At 37.9% G+C, this 15,096-nt stretch overlaps 1 long non-coding RNA gene across 1 annotated transcript; it reads right to left on the bottom strand.

Annotated features, from left to right (window-relative positions):
* Positions 1 to 635: 635 nt before the first annotated feature.
* On the bottom strand, positions 636 to 3,356 carry LOC132633970 (uncharacterized). Its single transcript, XR_009579981.1, has 3 exons — positions 3,236 to 3,356; positions 2,240 to 2,290; positions 636 to 882 (listed from the first exon to the last, which is right to left on the bottom strand). It is a non-coding gene; the product is annotated as an uncharacterized LOC132633970 (long non-coding RNA).
* Positions 3,357 to 15,096: the final 11,740 nt, after the last annotated feature.

Genomic DNA, 15,096 nt, shown 5'->3' with positions numbered 1-15,096 from the left:
ACTACTAACCTGGTAGACAGCAACCCAAACCATACAATGCCACACAGGGCCACAACACGCAATAACAAAAATGGCCCCACACGACCAATAAGAGTAGCTGATAAATAACACATACCTGAAGACGATCATGATGTAGTATGGATCTGTTTTGGAGCTGAAAACAGATGAGGATATCTGGACTTCATATCTTTTTCAGCTTCCCAATTCATCTCCTCCATATTCTTATTTCTCCACAGGACTTTGACTGAAGCTACATCCTTAGTTCTCAATCTTCGAACTTGTATATCTAGGATAGCAATGGGAATCTCTTCATAAGATAATTGCTCCGTAACCTTAAAATCATATACGGGTACAACTCTGGAAAGATCTCCAATACACATGTGAAGTATGGACACATTGAAAACTAGATGGACTAACTCCAAGTCTGAAGGTAGATCTATCTCATAGGCCACCTGGCCCACTTTGCGTATAACCCTGTAAGGTCCAATGTATCTGTCACGACCCGACTAGGGGCCGTGACGAGTACCCGATACTTGTACCGAGCACCCCTTATCTATCGTATTACCTGTACCTCTTAGCAAGCCGTGTAAACCGAGCCATTTTTTTTTTCCTTGAACATAAACTAATAAACTCCGTTATTACCTTGTACAACAATATTAACATGCCAAAACACTATACATATATCTGTACCTGACTGACTGTACGTATCTGTCTACGAGCCTCTAGACATAGTACACTTATACATAGAAAGGGCCGGGGTGCTACCAAGCCCGAATGTATATGCATAAAATAGTACCGCTGGAGTGAGGCTCCGGAACAACTGGAGCGCTGTCAAGTGCGGCTGGTAGAGCTTCTAAGGATCACGTCCACCTGTCTGCTGACCTGCGCGGCATGAAACGCAGCGTCCACAAGAAGGGACGTCAGTACGAATAGTGTACCGAGTATGTAAGGCATGGAAGACAATGCAAGCAATAACATAGAGTGCGATTAATAATATCATGGAGTCACAGGACATATAACGAGGCAAGAAAGTAACCTGTACATAGGAAGGCCCCTTTTTGGGCGGCTATCATGCATGGCTTGTCTTTCCCTTTTAAAAACGTTTCCCCTCCATGAACGTAGAAAATAGAACTTATATTATGTCGTATCTTGTCGTATCGTGCCCTATCGTATCCTATCGTGGCATATCAGGTCGTATCCTATCGTGGCATATCAGGTCGTATCCTATCGTGTCTTATCATGGCATATTATATCGTGTAATGTCATGTCTTACTACAGCATGTCGTATCGTGTTATATCATGTCAATGTCATAGTATAGTGTGTCATAGTGTATCATGCCATAGCGTAACTTGTCATATCATAGCATAGCTTATCATATCATAGCATAGCTTTCCGTTGAAAATCTTTTCTTGTTCATATATATATAAAAATAGAACATGTCATATTGCCGAGGCGTCGGCAGCCGATCCATTTAGCCATAAATACACATCCCGCGTCCGGGCATCCCGCGTCCGGGACGATATCATGTCATGTAATGCCAACTGATCAGGTGGATATGCGTGTATAACGCTCTGCCCTTATTCCCATCTTCCCCGTATACATATGCATACATCATGTACATATATCAGCGTCTATAGCGCTCTGAATCTTTTATCATATACATATACTGGTATCATGTACGTATATCAGCGACTATAGCGCTCTGGATCTTTCATCGTATACATATACGTATATCATGTACATATTTTATAAACATATATATATCTTATATACATATACATGTCTTATATACTTTTACATATCTTATATACATATACATATTTTATATACATATACATATTTCCATTAGAATGGTACAGTACTTATCGTTTGATAATCGGAACGAGGATCAAAAGTTTCCTTTGGATTCTACTCCAAAATAAGTCAAACGGAGCAATAGGGAAAATTCGGGAACAATGGGCCCACCTCGGGTCAAATGAGGCGGCGTACCAAATTTACGTACATTATATTTCATGACGTCACTTGTGAGGGTTTTAAGGTAGTCGGGTCATATTTATGCCAGTTCCAGATGTTTAGGAAGTTTTTCCAATATTTTACACAATTTCTAATTCAATTCTACTGAATGAAAAAGGGGAAACTTTAGGTGCGGATTCCGGAGAATGGAGTTGTCCCCGAGGCTCGTATCCAACTTATTACGTCTAAGACATGCCATAGAAGGAAGGGTGAAGCCTTACATACCTTTTCCGCTTCATACACGTCTCCAAAATCAAGTTTCAAGTTCGCCAAAATCTACAATTTGGTCACAACTACCAAATGTTAATTGTAAGGCTTTAAGATTTCAATCTTAACCAATACTTGTCTACAAAAATTTGGGCAGCATCTCCCCTATAAATACACCATCCCCAAAATTCAACTTAGCCAATTTTTTAATCAACAACAATCCGGGAATTCAACCCGGCCAAACTATCAACACAATGACAACAACCATGACTACAAAACACAATATAACACAACTAGTCTTCTTTCCAACATAATGCAATAGCTTTCGTTCCAACTTCACATTTCCAAACCAATCTCAATGTTTTTACATTCATTACTAATCAAGATCATTACAATCTAATTCGGAAGCATTTCATATCATTTCTACCAAATATTCACAAGATACACAAAATATACAAACTTTCCACCAAAACCATAATCCATCCAAAACTTCAAATCTTCAATCTACATATTCATAACATATTTCCATCTTCCAATTTCATCAACCATAATCATAATTTGCACCTTAATAATTTCATTTTCATAATTACATAAATCTACCATAAAATCACAAAACTTCTCATAACCACTTAACAACCAATCTTTCATGCCAATATGGACTATTATCCTTCCAAATTCACCAACTAACATAATAATTCACATTTAAAACTCCACTTCTATAATTACATAAAAACTTCATTAAAATCATATAATTTCCTATAACTATTCCCAATAATTTTCCATGCCAACTTGAACCATTTTCTTCCATTTCCAATATAAATTTCACCATAACCACAACTAGAATACAACATAAAATTCAACTCATATTATTTATACAACAATATACATATATGTCCACTTACATATATGCACACCCACTTTGTAAACTTCCATATTTCCATAAATTCTACTCATTTCTACATACTACAACATAAACCAACCTTCATAACATAATAAAAAGGGATTAATTCTTACCTTTTTCTACAATCTTCTTCACTTGACCAAGTTGTCAACTTGAAGAAACAAGTGTTCTTTCTTCCAAAATAATTACACCAAGTTGTAAAGGACACTTTAATTGGTAGAAAATGATTTTTGAAAAAAAAAAAAAAAAATTTTTTTTTTTTTTTTGGTCTAGAGCTTGGCCGAAAATGGCCTTCTTATTCTTGCTCTTCTTTCTCTTGTTTCTCTCTTTCTCACTTGTCTTGAAACTTCTAAATGTTTCAAGACAATTTAATGATCCTTTATATTAATTATCACATGGGAAATTCATTAATTTTGTGGGCTTGGGCCATAAGATGGCCGGCCACCCCTCTCCTTTGGGCCTTAATTCGTTTTTTATTTTTTTGGGCCAACTCGGTTGATCCCGAGTTGGGCCTAGCCCACTGACCTTTCGACCTTAAAATGTCCATATCTCCTTGTACCGATGTCACCTGGGAACCCACGACCTATGGTTGGAAAGCTAATTCAATTATCTACAACTTCTATTTCTTGGTATTTTCCAAATTCCAAACTTATAATACCGTTTTTGCCCCTTGAAGTCAGATCACCCGAAAACGTTTTCTTAAAAATATTTGTTTGGATGACTTCCACTTTGATTTGGCCCAAGGGTCCTTCTTGAGTTGTGTTTAACTTCACATATGTGATTCATATGACTTTTCAGATGTCCAAAAAAAATCTCGATGTGTGGGCCCCACCTCAGCTTACAAATAATCCGACGTAAAAAAAATACGGGATATAACAGTATCGAGGGCTAAGTTTACCCTTCTTACCAAATCTCATAACGCCTTTTATCGGTGATACTTTCAAGAATACCTAGTCATCAATTTGGAATTCTAGGTCTTGTCGGCGATTATCTGCATAAGACTTATGACGACTCTGAGTGGCCAATAACCGATCCTGAATAAGCTTGACCTTCTCTATTGCTTGCTGGATCAAATCTGGCCCTACTAATTTAGTCTCCCATACTTCGAACCATCCAATTGGCGATCTACACTTCCGCCCATATAAAGCTGCATACAGGAATGGTAAATATTATTGAATGCAAACTCAATAAGTGGAAAATGATCATCCCAGCTGCCTCTGAAGTCTGACACACATGCCCTTAACATATCTTCAAGGGTATGAATAGTACGCTCAGCTTTTTCATCAGTCTGGGGTTGAAATGCTGTACTAAGACTCACCTAAGTCCCCAAACCTGTCTGAAAGGACTTCCAAAATTTAGTCGTAAACTATGCACTTTTGTCGGAGATAATGGACACCGGAACACCATGGATTCGGAATATCACTTTGATATAAAGCTTTGCATAGTCCTCAGCTGAGTAAGTAGTCCTGACAGGCAGGAAATGAGCTGATTTTGTAAGTCTATCTACAATTACCTATATGGAAGCATACTTACGCTGAGAACGAGGCAAGCCTGTAATGAAATCCATATTAATTACTTCCCATTTTCAAGTCAGAATCTCAATAGCTTGCAACAATCCACCAGACTTATGATGCTCGATCTTTACCTGCTGATAGTTTGGACATTCATCTACAATAAACTTCCTTAACATCATGATACATCTTTGTTGTCCCTGGATGAATAGAGTAACGGGAGTAATGAGCATCTCCCATAATCTGTCGATGTAGTTCTGCAACATCAGGAACACACAGTCTGCCCTGGTATCTAAGAACTCTATCTGCAGAAATCTCGAATGATGACTTTTTCTTCTGAGAAGACGTATATTTATAATGAACTAACCTGGGATGTTCATACTGGTGCTCTTTCACTTCAACCACTAAAGACGAGATAGCTGAATCATGAAGAGTGACTCTTGTAACGCCCGAGTCCAATAATCGAACTCCTAGGCTAGCTAACTACTGAAACTCACGGGCTAACTCCCTCTTCTCTAGCTGTACATCACATAAACTACCCATGAATTTGCGGCTAAGAGCATCAGCTACTACATTTTCCTTCCCAGGATGATATAAGATATTAATATCATAGTCTTTTAATAACTCTAACCATCGTCTTTGCCGCACATTCAGCTCCTTCTGCTTGAAAATATACTGAAGACTCTTATGGTCGGTGTAAATATCCACATGAACACCATACAAGTAATGCCTCCACATCTTCAATCCATGAATCACCGCAGCTAATTCTAGGCCATGTGTTGGATAGTTCTTTTCATGCTTCCTTAATTGCCTTGAAGCATAAGCTATAACTCTACCGTGTTGCATTAACACACAACCTTACCCAACACCTGAAGCATCACAATAAATAACATATCCTTCCGATCCCTTCTAAAGTGTCAGAACCGGGGCCGAAGTCAATCTGTTCTTCAACTCTTGGAAACTACGCTCGCAAGCGTCCATCCATTGAAACTTAGCTGATTTCTGAGTCAGCTTTGTCAGTGGTGCAGAAATAGAAGAAAATCCTTCTACAAACCTTCTGTAATAACCTGCCAAACCCAGGAAACTACAAACTTCAGTAGGTGTTGTGGGCCTCGGCCAAGTCTTCACAGCATCAATCTTCTGGGTATCCACCCGAATACCATCAGCCGAAATAATATGCCCCAGAAAAGTCACAGAATTCAACCAGAACTCACATTTAGAGAACTTTGCATATAACTTCCAAGCCTGAAGAACTCTAAGGACAGCACGTAAATGTCTGCATGCTCTGCCTCGGATCGAGAATATACCAAAATATTATCGATAAACACAATCACAAACTAATCTAGGAAAGGCCTGAATACACTGTTCATCAAATCCATAAATACCAGTGGTGCATTCGTTAGCCCAAACAACATTACATGACATTCAAATTGACCATATCTGGTTCGGAAGGCCGTCGTCAGAATGTATTTATCTCTAACTCTCACCTGGTGATACCTGGATCTTAAATCTATTTTTGAGAACCATTTGGCACACTGCAACTGATCAAATAAATCATCAATTCTTGGAAGTGGATACTTATTCTTTATTGTCACCTTATTCAGCTGCCTGTAGTCGATACACATCCGTAAGGATCCATCTTTATTTCTTACGAACAACACAGATGCTCCCCACGGTGATGAACTAGGCCTAATAAATCCTTTTTCAAGCAAATCCTTTAATTGCTCCTTCAATGTTACATCTTGGAAATTTCGTGTCATTTGCGTTATGAGTAAACTAGCACAAGCCTAAAGTGCATATGAATCCCTTATAAGGTTAAGGATGTTATAAAATAATTTTAAGTGTATACCTTAAGGTTTCAGAGTCACATGAAGCGACGGAAGTAAGTTTGTTGGAGAAATTGGAGTTGGAGTCATGTTTGGGAAGATTATGTAGCATTTGAGTTATTCATTGCTTAGAATTACCTTTAGGGGAAGCTATAGGGTTAAATATATGTTTAATGAAGTTTTATACAAGTTCCAAGAATGTTCCATAAGGATTGGAGGTCAAACGAATCAAAAAGAACGCAATTTCACGAAACCGGAGAATGTTGGGGCAGTATGCGGCCGCATATTGAGTATGTTGGGCCGCATACTGGCTAAAAACTCTCCATTTTGGGAGAGCTCACTGCCCAACATCATCCCCAAGCTGAGAAGGGAGTATGCGGCCACATATTGAGTATGTTGGGCCATATACTCAACGTAAAATGGAGCGGGGAGGACGATTGGCCACCTTTTTAAATCCCCAAAGGCCTCATTTTTATTCCAACTTTCCACACTTATTTCCCCACACTTATAGAGGTTTCTCAAGAGTTTTTGAAGGTTCCATAACACACCACACCCTTCCATATCATCAAGAGAGAAGATCAACATCAAAGCTCAAAGGTAATCCATGGAAGGTGATAGTTCTTGCTTCCTTTCAAAGTTGTGGTGAACTTGATCTTGGAGGGAGTTGAGTGAGGTGAAGTTCCTTGATTATAATGTATGTTCTTCATCCTATTCATATGGCTGAGTTTATGTAGAAGTTTAGTACTCCTTAGAAAGGAAAAGAATTAAAGTGGAGGAGCCATAAGTGTTGTAGTGAAGAAAATGACTGTGAGATGAACTTGAAAAAGGGATTTTGGATAAATTTGAGATTGAATTGAATGTAACTTCTTGAATATGGTATTGTAAACATTATTATTGTTGTTTGGAAGTTGATTTTTAATTTGGTGGTAGTTGACAAAATAGGAGAAATACTGCCCAAATTTCGTTAGTTCGATAATACCACTAGTTTGAGCTTAAGCATGTTTTTAATGACTTGACCTTAGTATAAATTCCCTTGAATGTAGATTTTTCGGGCTTTGGGGGAAGAATGTTAAGTAGTTAAGAAGATGTAAAGGTATGTTCTTTCTAAAGGCATGTTTTCCTTATTTTGAATATATACCAGATATCCATGATATTCCTATTCCTATAAATGCTATAAGCTCATAATCCTCGAGATTCTCTTGATATTGTTGACAATGTTCTTTGGGATGATAATGATAACGTTTATGATGATGAGTTCAATTTTAGAGATTCCATCTAAGATATTCACAATGTCCTAATGCTAGAGATGCTCGAAGTTCATAACTTACAATATTCTTGAGATACTTTGGCAAAAGCTCCTCATAGTGATGATGATAATGATGATGATGATGATGATAATAGTGATGATGATAATGATGACAATGATATAGTGATGATGGTGATTCAATAATAGAAATCAGGGGATTACCGACTTTGTGTCACCCCGATAGTGTTGTAATGTTTCTCTCGGTTACTTATGTATGTCATAGATGTATGAAGCTATGTTGTGACACCGAGCCTATATGGTCGGGTATGATATCAATTGTGCGCACACCACTGCAGTTGGGTACGGACAACACCGAGCCTTGTTATAGCCGGGTATGGATGACACCGAACCTATTCGATCGGGTATGGTATCATTATATGTAGGTGTATGAAACGTTCTTTTCAAAGGAAGGTTAAGTAAGCCTAACAAATGTCTTAAGAGGTATAAATGATTAATTTATCTTATATTATTCTTCATGCTTTTATCTTGTTACTATTCATGCCTTACATACTCAGTACATTATTCGTACTGACGTCCTTTTATTTGTGGACGCTGCATTCATACCCACAGGTAAACAGGGAGACAGACCATACCAATAGGTTGTTTCTTCAGTGATTGCTTAAAGGTGCTCCATTTGATCCGGAGTTACAATAGTTGGTATTATTCTTTTGGTGTGTATATATATATATATATGTGGGCATGGCGGGGTCCTGTCCCGTCTTTATGATATTATGTACTCTTCTTAGAGGCTTGTAGACAGTCGTGTACAGTTAGGTATCTCTCAGCCTTGTCATATTTTGATATATCATTTTGATAGCCTTGTCGGCTTGTGTATATATTGGCATAGTTGATGATGTTTATTTATAAAATGGTGCTTTAGTCTGATGGAAATCATGTTATTGATGCATAGAAATTATGATTTAGCCATGTGGCTCACCTATACAAGATTACAAAAGTATGATGACAGGTGCTCGGCAGGTTAGCTCCAGGTGCCCTTCATGGCCCTCCGGTTGGGCTGTGACATTCAACTCTCTTAATTCTGAAAGTGTCATTCTATAAGGAGGAATAGATATTGGCTTAGTATCCAGTAACACATCAATAGTAAAATTAATCTCCCGTTCTGGTAGAAGGCTTGGAAGCTCGTCCGGGAATACATCCGGAAACTCATTAACTACTGGAACAAACTGAAGAGTCGGCGGCTTTGCTTCTGTATCTTGAACCCAGACTAAATGATAAATGCAACCTTTAGAAATCATCTTCCTTTCCTTGAGGTAGGAAATAAACCTACCTCTCGGAGATGTTGTATTACCTCTCCACTCTAGAACTAGTTCTCCCGAAAACTATAAACGAACCATTTTCGTTCTACAATCAACATTGGCATAACAAGAAGCCAACCAATCCATACCCATAATAACCTCAAAATCTACTATACTTAACTTAATCAAATTAGCCATGGTATGACGATCACAGACTACAACTACATAATTTTATACACCCATCTAGTTATCACTGGGTCACCAACGGGTGTAGACACCTCAAAAGGTTTAATTGACTCAGGTTTTACCCCAAATCGACCGACAGTATAGGAGTAATATACGACAATGTAGAACCTGGATAAATCAATGCATATACATCATGAGAAGATACTGATAATATACCTGTAACCACATCAGGTGAAGACTCGAGATCCTGCCGATCGGCCAATGCATAAATGCGGTTCTGAGGACCGCTTAAACTGGACGCTCCTCCTCTAGCTCTACCACGGCCTGCTGATGTCTGAGAGATTTACCCTAGAGGGCATACAGACGATGAAGAACATATTGTTGACCCTGTAGGATGCACTATACCTCTACCACCCCTCGATGGATAGTCTCGCATCATATGGCCTGTCTGACCGCAGGAATAACAAGCATCTAAACCTAAGCGGCACTGTACCGAATGTAACCTACCACACTGAGTACATTGTGGTAAAGGTGGCCTCGTCTGGACTGAATCACCCCTATGTAGGGAACCCAAGGCCCTGGAACTTTGATCTAGTCTAGAATGAATAGGTCGATCAATTCTCAGGCCTGTAAATCGTGGAGGTGTACTAGCTGCTAAATAGCCGGAGTGTCTAGGATACTGCTACCTCTGAACTCACTAACAACACCTGAGGATCTAGCTCTCTTACTATAACCCCTATCATGCTAACGCTCAACCCTCCGCTGTTGTTGTCGCTCCTCAAGATTCTGGATGTGGGCCTGAATACGAGAAATATCCATACCTTCCTGAAGTGAGGTCGTCAAGCAATCATCAATCAAATGTGGTCCCAAACCACTCACAAATCGGTAGACACGATCTCCCATATCAGCTACCATAGTTGGAGCATACCTAGCCAATGAGTTAAAACGAAGGCTATACTGTCGAGCACTCATGTTCTCCTGTCTAAAGTTCAGGAACCTATCAGCTCTGGCCCATCGAATCTTTGAAGGCAATTAGTGTCGGAGAAAAGCATTTAAAAACTCTTGCCACATGGATGGAGGTGCATTCACCCCTCTAAAAGACACCCAGATATTATACCAATGAACAGCCACATCTGACAATCTATAAGAGGATAACTCTACCGACTCAGCATCTGAAGCATGCATTACCCGCAATGTCCTCAACATCCCATCTATGAAGTTCTGCGGGTCCTTATCTGGTTTTGACCCAAAGAATTCTAGAGGGTCTAAATTGATAAAATCACGAACTCTGCCGCTGACAGCTCTATCACCATGACCCATACCTTGTCGCTGAGCCTGAGCAGCTACTAACTCGGTTAACAACTGAATGGGCTCCCTCATCTCCTAGCCTGAGGCATCCGGTGGAGGAACTAGGAGTGCTGGAGCTGGAGCTGAGTCTCCTAGATGCTCCTCTAGAGCGGGCAGAGTGTGAGAGGACCAAGATGGAACATCATTTTGGGACTCGCCCTCCTCTACATCTGTAAGAGATACCCCGTTAAGTTCTCCTACCTGTCGTTGAATTGCCTTTCTAGTCCACTATAGCTTTTCTCTTCACAAGCATCGCTGAAATCATAACACACTGTCAGAAAAATGAGAGTCCTTATTACATGGCTCTATCGCACGATCTAAGATGAGAAAAAAAGGTCGATCATTCCTAAATGCCCCCACAGCTTCCTATTTATAAGTGTGGTGCACTTCACACCTATAAACAAGACTCTACTGGACACGGCTCGTAGACACACTCTAGGATGAACTGCTCTGATACCACTTTTGTCACGACCTAACCGGCGGGCCGTGACGGGTACCCGAAGCTAACCTTCTGAGTACCTCCTAACATACATCTCATAATTATATCTAAGTGGGCCACATGGCTAACTCACAATTATCATAATCTGTAAGACACACGAGTTCAATAAATATTTACACGTCTATATAATCACCATCAACAATTCCCATATGTACAAGCCGACAAGGCTACCAAAAATGATATACAAAAAAATATGAACCGATGAGGTTACAGAACATCTAACTGTAGATATCTGTCTACGAGCCTCTACATGGAGTGCATAACATCATAAACACGAGACAGGACCCCACCAAGCCCATACATGTACACAAAAGAGTAATACCAGCTGAACCGCAACTTCAAAACAAATGGAGCACTCATGCACAATCGCTGATGAAGCAGCCTAGGGGTCTGGTTCGTCTACCTGTCTACCTGCGAGCATGAACGCAGCATCCACAAACAAAAGGATGTCAGTACGAATAATATACAGAGTATGTAAGGCATGAGTAGTAAAATAAGGAACATATGAAGACAGCATAAAAGAAAGAGATCAATTTGTACCTTTGAATGCCTCTCAAGGCGGATTTCATGCATGCTTAGTTTTAAAAAAAAAAACATTTTCATATATATATATATATATATATATATATATATAGTATCCTTCTCGGCTATTTAGGCTTGGTGTTATCATCATCATCTCACGTCCGGGGAAACCCACGTCCAAGGTAATATCATAACATGCCCACTGCAGTGGTGTGCACATCTACGTGCCTGCTCGGCCAACTATAGCGCGACACGGTGTGAGAAAATACATACATACATACATATATATATATATATATATATATATATATATATATATATATATATATATATATATATATATATATATATATATATATATATATATATAAAGCATGAATGATATCCCAAATAAAAGCTATAACTCTATTGGAGTGACGTAAGGTCGGTAAACCTCCGATTTCCATTATGGAATCATCATCATCGCTATCAACTACCATAAGATGAGATCAACAACAATAAATAAAATCAATAATCATATGAGAAAGATCAATAATCATGGGACAATTATCGACAATATCATATGAACCTCAAGAATCATAAGCTTTAGTATTTCTAGAAATGGAATCATCATAAAGACATTTGTATGTATGCTCGTATCGAAGTGATCATGCCATAAGAAGGAAAGGGTTAGCCTTAACATATCTTTTCGTCTCCTTAACTACTTAATGTTTTCCTCCCAAGCTCACAAATCTACATTCAAGAGGATTCATACTAGAGTTAAGTCTTGAAAACACTCATAAGTTCAAACTAGAGTAATTAGTGAGCTAGCGGAATTTAGGCAGCACTTCCCCTATTTTATCTACTTCCACCAAATTCCCAAACACTCCCAAACGACAATAACAACATCAATAATACCATAATCAAAAGATTTCATTCAAACTAAACTCACTTCAATCCCAAAACTTCTTTTCATAATCAATCTATAACAACAACTTCAACACAACCTCTTATACACTTGTATACGACACTTCTTTAACATCATTATTATCCCTCATAACAAGATTATGCTCAAAATATGCTAATAATTATAGCTCAAGTTAATTTACAACTCAAAAATCATCAAATTCATATTTGAACTTTTCCTCCAATTTCTCATCTCCAAATCTTAGCATAATTACCAAATAAACTCATAAGCATGAAATTAGGATGAATCTTACCTCAAAATTCAAGAACACTTCAACTTCCAAAGTCACTTCATCTTAAAATTACCCTTCAAAGCCTTTACAAGAAGAAGGATCAAATTTAAATCTCACTTTGTAAACCTAAGTGCTTTGATCTTCACTTTGATCCTTTATTATGGCTTAGATATATGTTGGAATATGTTTGGAGAAGTTTCTAGAGCTCTCTTGAACTTGGGAGTGTTTAAAATGACTAAAATGAAGAGGGGTCGTCATACTTAAATTCCAAAAAATTTCACCGATTTGAATTATACGAGCCGTATAACTTGGCCGTATAATATTATACGGTCCGTATAATTTGGTCGTAAATGCCACCAAAATTTCTGCTTCCCTGAAAAATTTGATATTCTTTTTATAATATTATACGGACAACTTGCTGGCTGTATAATATTATACGGTCCGTATAATACCACCTGAATTTTCTGTTTCTCTGTTAAATTTTGTATCCTCAAATACGGTCCATATCTTAAAATACAGATCATATCTCACTTATACGACCCATACGCCATATCATCCAAAAACAACTTTTGTCAAACTTTCCCACTTTGATTCACTTATTCTCCAATCCTTCCGTAACTCACCAAACATGAATTTAAGCACTTATAAACATAAGTTAAACATGTACAAACATGCCCAACCTCATATATCCTTGAAACGAATCTCGGTGTCCAAAACTAAGACACCAACGTACTACGAATCTCGATGCACAAAACTACAAGGTGAAATATATCGGGGGTTGGGATTAGATACAACTCAATAACCCCAAACCTAATACAAGTTTTCTAGACTCGATAACTGTAAAACATAAACTCTATTCTACAGCTTCTTCAGTCATCTTCTTGCACTAGAGACGAAACCCCAGATTCTAAAATAATCTTGGATATAACTTTTTCGGTCAATATTATGAATTCTCCATTTGTGGGTGCAAAAAATTTCTTCTTGGTAAGACCTGGGTATTTATAACTTTTTAGCTCCGTAGGTCGGATGACAAAACCTTCTTCTTATTGGACACACATAAGGTTTTGTGTTGTATTTGGATTCCTTCCTTGTTGAGTCAGCTTCTTTTCTTTGTAGAAGGCTTACTAATCTCGACAATTATGGCAACGAATATTTCATACTTGTCTGCCAAGTCTTTACCACAATTCTTCTACAAATCCTTGTTGCTGCAGGATTTGTTTAGAACATGTTCACGAAACCTATTTCAGCTACGTGGTTCGTCTATCTATGAATATCTATATTGTTAAGCTGGAACATATTCATGTACCTATTCCACCAATCACTTTCATTCTTCATCTGTCGTTGAACTTCTTCTGAGATCTTGGCTGGAACATGTTGACAGACCTGTTTCACATAACTGTAAGATCTGTGTCTGCAACTGGTCTTCTCCACTCCTTCACTACTGATCATTGCTAGGTCATTCATCTATTGTACTTGATGACCTGTGATCATCTCTCTTCTGCATATGACGACTCTTGGTATAGAACACGCTTGCCTGCTTGTTCTTCTTCTTCTTCATTGAACTTCTTCTTCACTGAGTCATCTATCTCTCTCTGTCTCTCCTTTTTGCTGCCTTGTTCAGTTGTTCTATTCGCTGAATCATTTATGCTGCATACTGAACATCTCTGTAGGTCGGGTCACTTCTTTCTCTGTGCTAGTCTGATTGTTTGTATCTGATGGAACATATCTGTGAACCTGATTCATGTGCATCACTTGCAACTGTCTCTGTAATCAGGTCTTTGGATTTGTTCAATGTGCACTGCATTCTTGCTCATTCAGACAACTAATCTCTTGTGTTTGGAACTTCTGCTTCATTGTGCATTCTTACATGTATCCAGACCTGGTTTATCTTCTTCATGGTATCACTCATTGTTTGCTCGTTTGTCAATCATCAAAACTCATATATGCATTCTTAACACCTAATTTTTTCCTCCAATAATTTTATTTAATTATTCGGTGTTCTTGAATCACAAACGGAGTGAAATATACATTTTACAAGCCAAAAATGATTTTACAAAATTATTCCGATGACATGTTGCCATTTCATTTGCCAAAATATTTTCAAATATATATTGTATATTATCTTGAGTATTTTGTATATTTTTTATAATTTTCAAAACATATTTGTCAAGATTTAATTCAAGAAATAGTTAAAACAATTATTTAAACTATTAATATCAAATGGATAAATATTTTACTCTGTTAAATCAAGAAAATTAATTAGTTAAATAGATAATCAATTATGTCTCAATTATATAAGTTATTGGGCTATAATCAAATTATTTCCAAAAAATTGATTATAAT

This window comes from Lycium barbarum, chromosome 3, assembly GCF_019175385.1.
Source record: "Lycium barbarum isolate Lr01 chromosome 3, ASM1917538v2, whole genome shotgun sequence".
Classification (NCBI taxonomy): Eukaryota; Viridiplantae; Streptophyta; class Magnoliopsida; order Solanales; family Solanaceae; genus Lycium; species Lycium barbarum.
The sequence above is the reverse complement of the archived record's forward strand: the minus strand, read 5'-3'. Positions and strand labels throughout refer to the sequence as shown.